The 9,581-nt window shown below is 34.1% G+C and overlaps 1 long non-coding RNA gene across 1 annotated transcript in view; it reads left to right on the top strand.

The window, feature by feature from the left end:
- The first annotated feature begins 493 nt into the window (after positions 1 to 493).
- The window catches only part of LOC118764117, a 10,336-nt gene continuing 1,248 nt past the window's right edge, over positions 494 to 9,581 (top strand). The window contains exons 1-2 of the long non-coding RNA XR_004999908.1: positions 494 to 614; positions 1,681 to 1,682. This is a non-coding gene — a long non-coding RNA (uncharacterized LOC118764117). The remainder of the gene's footprint in view (positions 615 to 1,680; positions 1,683 to 9,581) is intronic.

Below are 9,581 nucleotides of genomic sequence, written 5' to 3' on the forward strand. Positions count from 1 at the left end.
TAATAATAATAATAATAATAATAATAATAATAATAATAATAATAATAATAATTCTTATCACCAATGAAGTCATACTGGGAAGCGATATGGAGCAAACCAAAATGACACAACAAAAATGCTCAGAGAACATGGACACATTGAGGCGTACCAGCAAATGGAAAACTACAAGGATAGACAAGGTCCCCAACTTTTGGTGGAAACACCTCACCAGTAACCACTTAGCGGCAGCGTTCAATTTATTGATAAGTGAGCCAGAATCAATACCAAACTAGATGCTGGAAGGGCACACCACCTTAATTACCAAAAATAGAGATACCGAACACCCACAAAATTAGAGACCAATAACATGCCTATCAACATCTTATGGAACCCTATTATCAGTCGTCTATAACCGGCTTATAGAATACCTGGAAAATAACAATGTTTTACCAGAAGTATAAAAAGGGTGCCGGAGAGGGATGTATGAAGGGAAGGAGCAATTTATGTTAAACCGAGCAATTATAAAGGACTGTAAAAGGAGATAGACAAACCTGAACATGACTTGGATAGATTACTAGAAAGCATTCGACAGTATTCCAAACTCATGGATAATGGAATCTCTTCACACAAATAAGGTAGAGAGACAAAACACTTCAAAACTGAATCACAAAAAATACTAAAGTAAAAATTGAGAGCAAAATCAGTTGATAGCCAGTAACATTTAAGGATTGACATAGGGGAATTGAGCCTAAGTAAAATGTAACAATGGCTCAAAAGCTCTGGACTAAAAACCGAAACGGAAGGACTGATTCCCACTGCACAAGACCAATAATTATGAAACTAATTATGAAAACAAAATAATGGAAACAGGCCTCGGCACCAAAAGCAGAATGTACAACCATCACAATCAAACAATTAGCCACAGCATCTCAGGCTGCTCAGGCCTTGCCAAGTCTGAATGTGTATACAGACTGGACAAAGTAAGCAGTTATATCCACTAGACAACATGCCAGCATTACAGCATCAAAACTAGCAGCAGGTGGTATATTTAGCCAGGCAAAGTAAAAGACAACAAGCAGGTCACAATAATCTGGGTTATGCCGGTTCAAACCGACAAAGAGATAGAAGCTAATCGGCCGGAGATAATATTCAAGTATTGGGGAATAAAAACATCAGCTTACTGATAGACATTGCAGTCGTTTTTGATCAAAATATTGTCAAAAAGGAAATGGAAAAATTGTCGAAGTACAAAGACTACGAAATTGAAATATTCAAAATGTGAGGCAGGAAGATAAAAACAATACCAATAATAACTCGAGCATTGGGCATGATAAAAGATCATATGAACAAAAATGTAGACGGTATACCTGGATACTCAACACTAAACACTGTCCAAAAAATAACCCTGCAAAGAACGGCGCATATCATACGCAAGACACTATCAATCCAATACTACAACCTAAGCAAAACAACTCAGAAATACAAGACACTCTATACAACATTTACCCAGTGAAATAAAACTCTCACCAGCAATCTAGAAAATCAAAGAATTATTCAACACACAATACAAGCAGAAACACAACAAAAGACAGCACCACACCTCAAGGAATAAAAACTAACAGAATGCTGTTCCGGGAAGTGTTCGTACATTCCCAACAGCAGGAAAGAAGACACAATGCTGCACACAACCCAGCAAAATAGATGTGTAGGAGGCTATGCAGTAGAAATTTACTTCAATCTACCAAATATTAAGTAGTAATATAATAACGTAAAAATAATGATGATGATGATGACAACAACAACAGCAATAACAAAAACAACAACAACAACAATAATAATAATAATAAATACCATGATGCAGTACCTGTTAGTGGCTCTCACGGCTTTTGATTTTAACTGGCTAGAGGTGTTATCATGTAGATGTTTTGTCTTAGTATAAAAGATGGGCTACATCAAATATTCTGCTCAATACCACAGATTTGCTTGTCAGTTGCTTGACATTAATCAGTTGAGCATGTCCCTTAGTTGCTGACGATTAGTGCCTATCTGATCACGAGCAGAAATAGTGTGGGAGCATCATAGCCATATGTTGAAAGGAATTCTTGGGGGTTTGAATAATGCACCTCTGGAAACATGGGTGTTACGTTCATCATTCTTAAACATACCTAATCCAATGACCTTTTGGGCGGAACGGGCTCTTCGACCCGAAACAATTTTACTACTGGGCTCCACCTGGAATGTCATGAGCTGTTTATCTCCATATGAAATCACCACGCCATGCACATATAGTGGTAATGTATATGATTGGTATACTCTTATCAGATGGGTTCTCATGATGGATATATTGGGCTTTGTATATTTGTACCCCAGGGTCAACTTGATGGTATGCGCTGATTTCTCTCTCACTCAATAATAATAATAATAATAATAAAAATAATGATGTTAATAACAACAACAACAACAACAATTATAATTATAAATTATCTTAACTCATTGGTAGTGTTATCATGTATATCATTTTGTCTTGGTATAAAAGATGGGCTGCAGCAAATATACTAATCGCTGCCACAGATTTGCTTGACAGTTATTTGTCCTTAACCAGTGAACATGTCCCTCGGTGGTTGACGATATGTGCATCTCTGATCACGAGCAGAAAATGTAGGGGAGCGCCATGGCCATATGTTGAGAGCAATTCTGTGTTGAGGTTTAAATAATTCACCTTTGGAAACATGGGTGTTTCGTTCAACATCTTTAAACAATCCTTATTCAGGGACACTTTGAGCAGGATGGTATACACAATCTGTAGAAAATTCTAACTGGACTGCAGCTGCCAGATCTTGCGCTGTTTACCCTGATATGAGATCATCATGTGGCGCACATATGGTTGCCGTGCATGTGCCTAGCGTACTCTTACCGTACGGGTAGTCATGATGGGAATACTGGGCTTCGTATATTTTACACCAGTGTCATTTTGATGGCACGCACTGCTGTCATATTCAATAATATAATAATAATATAATAATAATAATAATAATAATAATAATAATAATAATGGTAATAAAGACTGTGCTGACAAGTACTGCCCATATCCTTCAGAAACCCAATCAATTTAAATGCGTGTTGTATTACATAAGGATATTTCCCTACTGCCCATGCCACTTCCACACCCCAAGCTTTCAGTCATAATGTTACATCTCTTATTTTTCTCTTACCCTAGGACAATGTGTCTCGGCGAGTGATTGTAATAAACACGAAGATAGAAAATAAATAAACAACAACAACAATAACAATAATAATGATAATAATAATAATAATAATGATACTACTACTACTACTACTACTACACTACTACTACTACTACTACTACTACTACTACTACTACTACTAATAATAATAATAATAATAATAATAATAATAATGATAATGATAATAATAATAATAATAATAATAATAATAATAATAATAATAGAATTTAACTTCTGTATGCACTGCAGGAACATGAAATTGCATCCGGGAGTTTTGTGTAAAAAATTATCAAAAATACAAAAGAAGAGAGATCCTTAATAATTGGCAGATACTTTATTTTATCAATTCCAAATGGATTAAAAGCAAAGCTGACCTGGGTGGGATGTGAATTCAGAATATAAATGCGCAGAAGACTGTAATGCGTTTTGTCCGTCAACTGCTGGAAACACAGAGGCATTAACCGGATTCACAAGACGAATTGTTAAGATTGAGATTCGGCTTAGAAAAGTGGTCAATTCAAAATTGAAGAGAGGAAAATTAATTAAGCACACTAATAACATTCTAGATAAAGAAACACAGATAAGAGAATTAAACCATATAAAAAGGTAGAAATGAGTGGGAATCAATGAACCTGGCAATGTACAACAGACACACAAATTAATGAAAAGGCTACGAAGGAATATCATAGACGTATTTGATTAATACTTAAAACATAGCTATGTGAAAACAATACAGTAATAAGCAACAATGCTCTAGCTGTCCCATTAATAAGCTAATATTCTCAATTGGACACACTAAATGAATTAGCATGATTAGGCACCAGAACAATAGAGAGAATGATTGCATTTAGAATAGACAGCCAAAAAGATATGTGCCATGAAAACATGTAGGCAGGGTGCGTTTGCAACTCGAAAACTGTAAAATATTCTCAGTACTGTTCCGAAAATGTCATGTAAAGAAGAACGGAAAATTAATAGAAATAGTTTAATATAGGCGTAGGAGTGGCTCTGTGGTAAGTAGCTTGCTTGCGAACCACATGGTTCCGGGTTCAGTCCTACTGCGTGGCACCTTGGGCAAGTATCTTCTACAATAGCCTCGGGCCGACCAAAGCCTTGTGAGTGGATTTGGTGGACGGAAACTGAAGGAGGCCCGTCGTGTATGCGTATATGTATATGTATATATATATATATATATATGTGTGTGTGTGTGTGTGTGTGTGTGTGTTTATGTGTTTGTGTGTCTGTGTTTGTCCCCCCGGCGTCGCTTGACAACCAACGCTGTTCGACGCGGTTCGGCTAAGGTGACCGATAGAATAAGTATTAGGCTTACAAAGAATTAGTCCTGGGGTCGATTTGCTCGCCTAAAAGGCGGTGCTCCAGCATGGACACATTCAAAGGACTGAAACAAATAAACAGAATAAACTTGTATAAAATAAAAATAAAGGCATATATTCTGTCTTGAAGGAAGTTAACACACAAAAAAGGACAGACGTTTGAAGTGAGAGGTGGTTGCGAAGAGAAAATAATCAACTTAACATGGGATTACAGAATATCGGAATGATATGATTGGGTGTCGTTATTTGGCTAGGTTTTGGATACGTTATTGGATACATGGAATACGTTTTGGCAATAGCACATTTTGGCACTGGAGGGAAACACACAGATACTCGCACATACGCAGAAATGTATGTATATAGATAGAAAAACAGTGGGAGAGAGTGAGGAAAAGAAAAGTTATAGAGTTATGACTTATATATATATAAACACATATATTCATAGAGAGAGAGAATGCGAGACAAAGAAAAAGAAAGAATGAAAAATAGGGGGTGAGAGATCAAGTGAGATTTTAAAACGATAGAAACTTCAAAATGTTTGACCTCAAATTAATCAGCGACGCCAAATAGATCACACCAAATCAGTTGTGTCAAACGTCACGTACCAACAGAAAGCATATTCCCATATGTTCAAATCCTCTAATAACTGAACATGCTGAAAAGAGGGAAAGAAAAATCGTGACTAAAAGCTAAGATTTAAGAAATGAGGACTAAAAGTTAAGGTTTAAGTATTCTTGATCATGTGAGAACATTAAAGACTTCACATGAGACTCTACTAACTCCGAGGTTGCTGGCCTTGTGCTAAAATTAGAAAGCAATAGCTCCAAATTCCCGATGAAACACGATATGAATGTTTTTCATTTATTGTGAAACATCCACAGCTCATTATTCGTTGTTGTCACAGTACTGTATCTCGAAGTAAAATATTTACGTCTCACTGGATCAGACACTTACCTAAATATACTTATTATGGATAAGTACGAAATTGTTCCAATTTATAAGAGCACCACGCTGGTGCTACCACTATATTTGATCAATTTTATCATCAGTCTGCCAAAGCAAAATTTGATATGAAACGAAACCGATTTATTGAGGACTTCATAAAGAAGACTCTATTGTCGGCTAACATACAGAAGTAGGTTTATTGATCAGACAGATACTGAAATTTCACAAAAAGAGAACATTTATTGTTCAATTAATTGCGATTAATCTATTTTGTGCAAAAAGATTTTCTTTTGCTTATTTTCGATGAAAGAGAAAACCGGAATTACGTGGCGAGAAAATAGTCTTAGGACGATGTATATAAAACAACTGGAAGTAATATGAAGTTCACTTAAGCAATTTGAAGGAACAAAGAAAAATTCAACAAGACCTCAATAAATTCCTCTTCCTTTCGTGAAAAGCACATTAGTATAACGAGAGAAAAAAAAAAGAGAATGACAGAGTGTCGAAGGTACAATAATTGGAAATAACAAAACAAGCAGAATATTTGTTTGGTTTCATACAATCACTACGTTAGAAATAATCTTAGATGTTTTATTAGTGAGAACGAGAATGCATAGATTGGCAAAAACTTTTCAAGGATACATGTTATTCGACTGGAATTTTAGAATATTATAAATTAATTATCAGATGATATATTATTTGATTAGTACTAAACAGGGGCACAAATCTATGGCTGGAACTAATGAATTTAATGTCTTGAGTAATTATCAGAATTACCAACAAGGAAAATCAATTGAAATTTCAAAATTTATTGCTCATTATTCTTCATGTAATGCGACTGACATTCTATAAAGAATGATAAAATGGGGTTGTGAGAACATTTCCAACTTAATGAGTAAAACAGCCTGTTGCCTATTTTTGTCTTTATATCAATAAATTTCCTATAATTTAGTGTTTTCACTTTATAACTATGTCATTCCCTTGGCGCATAACATATATCAATTTAAGGTAGATTTTTATACACTAGTTCTATTTACATCAATACACTTGGACATTAATTAAAAGCAATGCTTCTAGTTTTTTATTACTTAAATGTTTTAGCTTTTGTTAAGCATATAAAAACCCTGTTCGTGGCTGATAAAAATACAGATACTATCATAAACATAAGTATTTGTTACAATTCCTTTTCCTAGCACATGAAACGACCAGGCTATTTAAACAATTGTTGAACAAGTTGTTATGTGTATAGAGTTTTACTAAATTGTTTCGTTTCAGACAAAAGCATTGCCAGGGCCATGAATATCTAACAAATACCTTATTAGCAGGCTAAAAATAAATGATAGTATTTTACAAGTTTGTGAACAGTTGGAAATTACTTCTCCACTGAAAAAAGTGCATGTAGCCGAAGGGAATGTATCTGTGAACGTGAAATCACATATATCCTGCCATCAATATTTCTTAATGTTTCTTTGGAAATTATTTATAATTTGTTATTTCTGTTACTTTTCATTTGCCATTGTAGTTCTATCTCATGACACTCCTACTTAATTTCATTATCGTTGTATGTGTTCTAATGATATAAAGTACTTAAAAAGAGGTAGTATCCAAAGCACGCATATAAAACATGCGTGGGGATGAGAGCACAAGAAAAGCAAATTAAGTAACGTTCTGTTTACATTGTTTTGACCACTGAGTTCGTAACCATGGTGGTGTTCCACCATCAGTATTGTTGCACTACTATACTTCTGTTTTGGTATTCGGTGATTTGAAATGTTTTACCTTTGCCTTCCTTTGTTTCACCTGAAATATATTCTCGTCCCTGATCTTAAACAGCCAAGTAGTCATGTGACATTTGAATTTCGTTCATTTAGAGTTAAACGTCAATCACAAGTTATAGCAGTACCTTTCTAACGCATTTGGGAGCCAAGTGAACGTTTAGCGTCAACAGGTGGTACTTAAGGGGTGGTTCAGCTAGTACCTTCTTTGTGTAAATTGCTTTTTATCTTCTTCCTTCTTCCAGGGAGTAGGGTTTTCAAGCTTTGAATCACACCTCGTTGTTGAACTAGTGCAGTGAAACATTCGGCTAGAGTAAACACATCTGGTTTTGTTTTACACTTCAAAGAGCATTGAATCGCTTCCAATTGCTGTTTATGTCAAAACAATTCCCTAGATAATAGTTAATTACTCTGTGGATATTTATTATGTAAGAAGCACTTAAAAATCAAACAGTCTTTCGGTATCGAGGTAATCATATATATACAAGATGATATGCTATATAATCTGCGTTTCAGTTTTGGGAGAGTGGAAGAGAATCTAATTATTTAAATCATATAGTGAAACTTGGAATTTGATCTCAACGACAATTGATAATAGTTGAGTTATATCTCTGTTACTATATTAATTTACTTCACCACATTCAATATTGTACACAATAGTCTGGTTATGATTTAACGGTTTATTTCAAGTAGGAAAGGCCTGACCCACAAGGTTTGTCAAGTCGTTAGTGAGTGGTGCGCTCAGGGAGAGGATATGCGTTTTGGAGTTTGTATATATACACACATAGATCTATTTAAGAGATAGGCGGAGGTGAATGGATAGTAGCAGGAAGTCAGTTAACGATGAAAGCATTACCCTTTTTAGGGATTCTTACAAACTTCGTTTATGCATCAAGAGTGAACAAATGGGCAATATATATGAAAAAAAGAGACAGAAAAGGTTAGAAACATAAATAGACAGAAAGATAAACAGATAGAAATATAAGTCGATCAATAAACAAACAAACAGCTGTGGAATAGTTTAGTATACATTAGTTCGAGTGACAGTATTTATAGGTGATAAATGTAACATTTCTGTTCCGTTAACTTTGCTAGAACTAAGAATTTGCAGATCAACAGCTGTGAGAAGGAAATGGTGTGAAGATCAGATCAGAAAATGAGGCAACAGCACATTTTCGTGCAAATCTTTTATTAGTGTTTAAATTTAAAATTTTGATAAAAGCATGGAAGGAAACACACCTATAATGGTTGCATTCCTTAGACAAGGAACAGGTACATTATATGATGCCATCAAGCCAAACACAATGTACAATATTTCAAAGTATTGGAAAGAAAGGTGGAAATTTCGCTTTTAGACAGAACCTGGATATCAATCCTTGAAATTGAACGAGTGAAACTGCTTAGATTCAGAAAGTTTGTACTGCTGAAGTGTTCCGCAAAACATAATAGTACATAATCTAAAGAGACTATGTGATGTTAACCATTCTCTTTTACAGGAACAAAATGGATACAGATTAAATTTGTTTTATTTTCAATTGTTGCTCGATTCATGAGAGAAATACATTATCGTTCGTAATTTAATCCAAGCACATCATGCGCAACAGATTAATAAGGCTGCTATATGATAGATTCATATATCAGTTTCATCCATGGAAGCAATAAACTCCCAGAATTAAGTATTTGGATAAAATATATAAGTTATCATTTGCTTTGATTTCCTACGCATAATTGTTTGTATCTCCTAAATGCTGAAATCCATAAACAGTCAAACCCTGTTATGCATTACATACGCAAACCTGCGCAAACATTCAACCAAAACACACACAGGAATGCGCATTTAGAGATATACACACGAACAAATACAAACACAGATGTATATTTATAAATATCCCACTAAACTTAATCATAAACATCATATATATATATATATAAACATATACATATGTGTGTATATAAATAAAAGTACATAACTAAATATATATATATATACATATAAACATATGTATGTACATATATAAATACATATACATACCTATATATATATATATATATATATATATATATAGGTACATATATATATATGCATATATATATATATACTTGTATATATACTTGTACATATATATATATATATATATATAATATATATATATATATATATATATATAATGCATACAAACACACAAATTCATACGTACACACATTTGTGTATGTAGGGAACATTTCTTCCATAGTTATAGGTAGGAGTGTTCAGTATGTTTGCGTCTGCATGGATGAACATATATCAATGTGTTTGTAGATAT

The sequence above is a fragment of the Octopus sinensis genome, linkage group LG7, assembly GCF_006345805.1.
Source record: "Octopus sinensis linkage group LG7, ASM634580v1, whole genome shotgun sequence".
Lineage (NCBI taxonomy): Eukaryota > Metazoa > Mollusca > Cephalopoda > Octopoda > Octopodidae > Octopus > Octopus sinensis.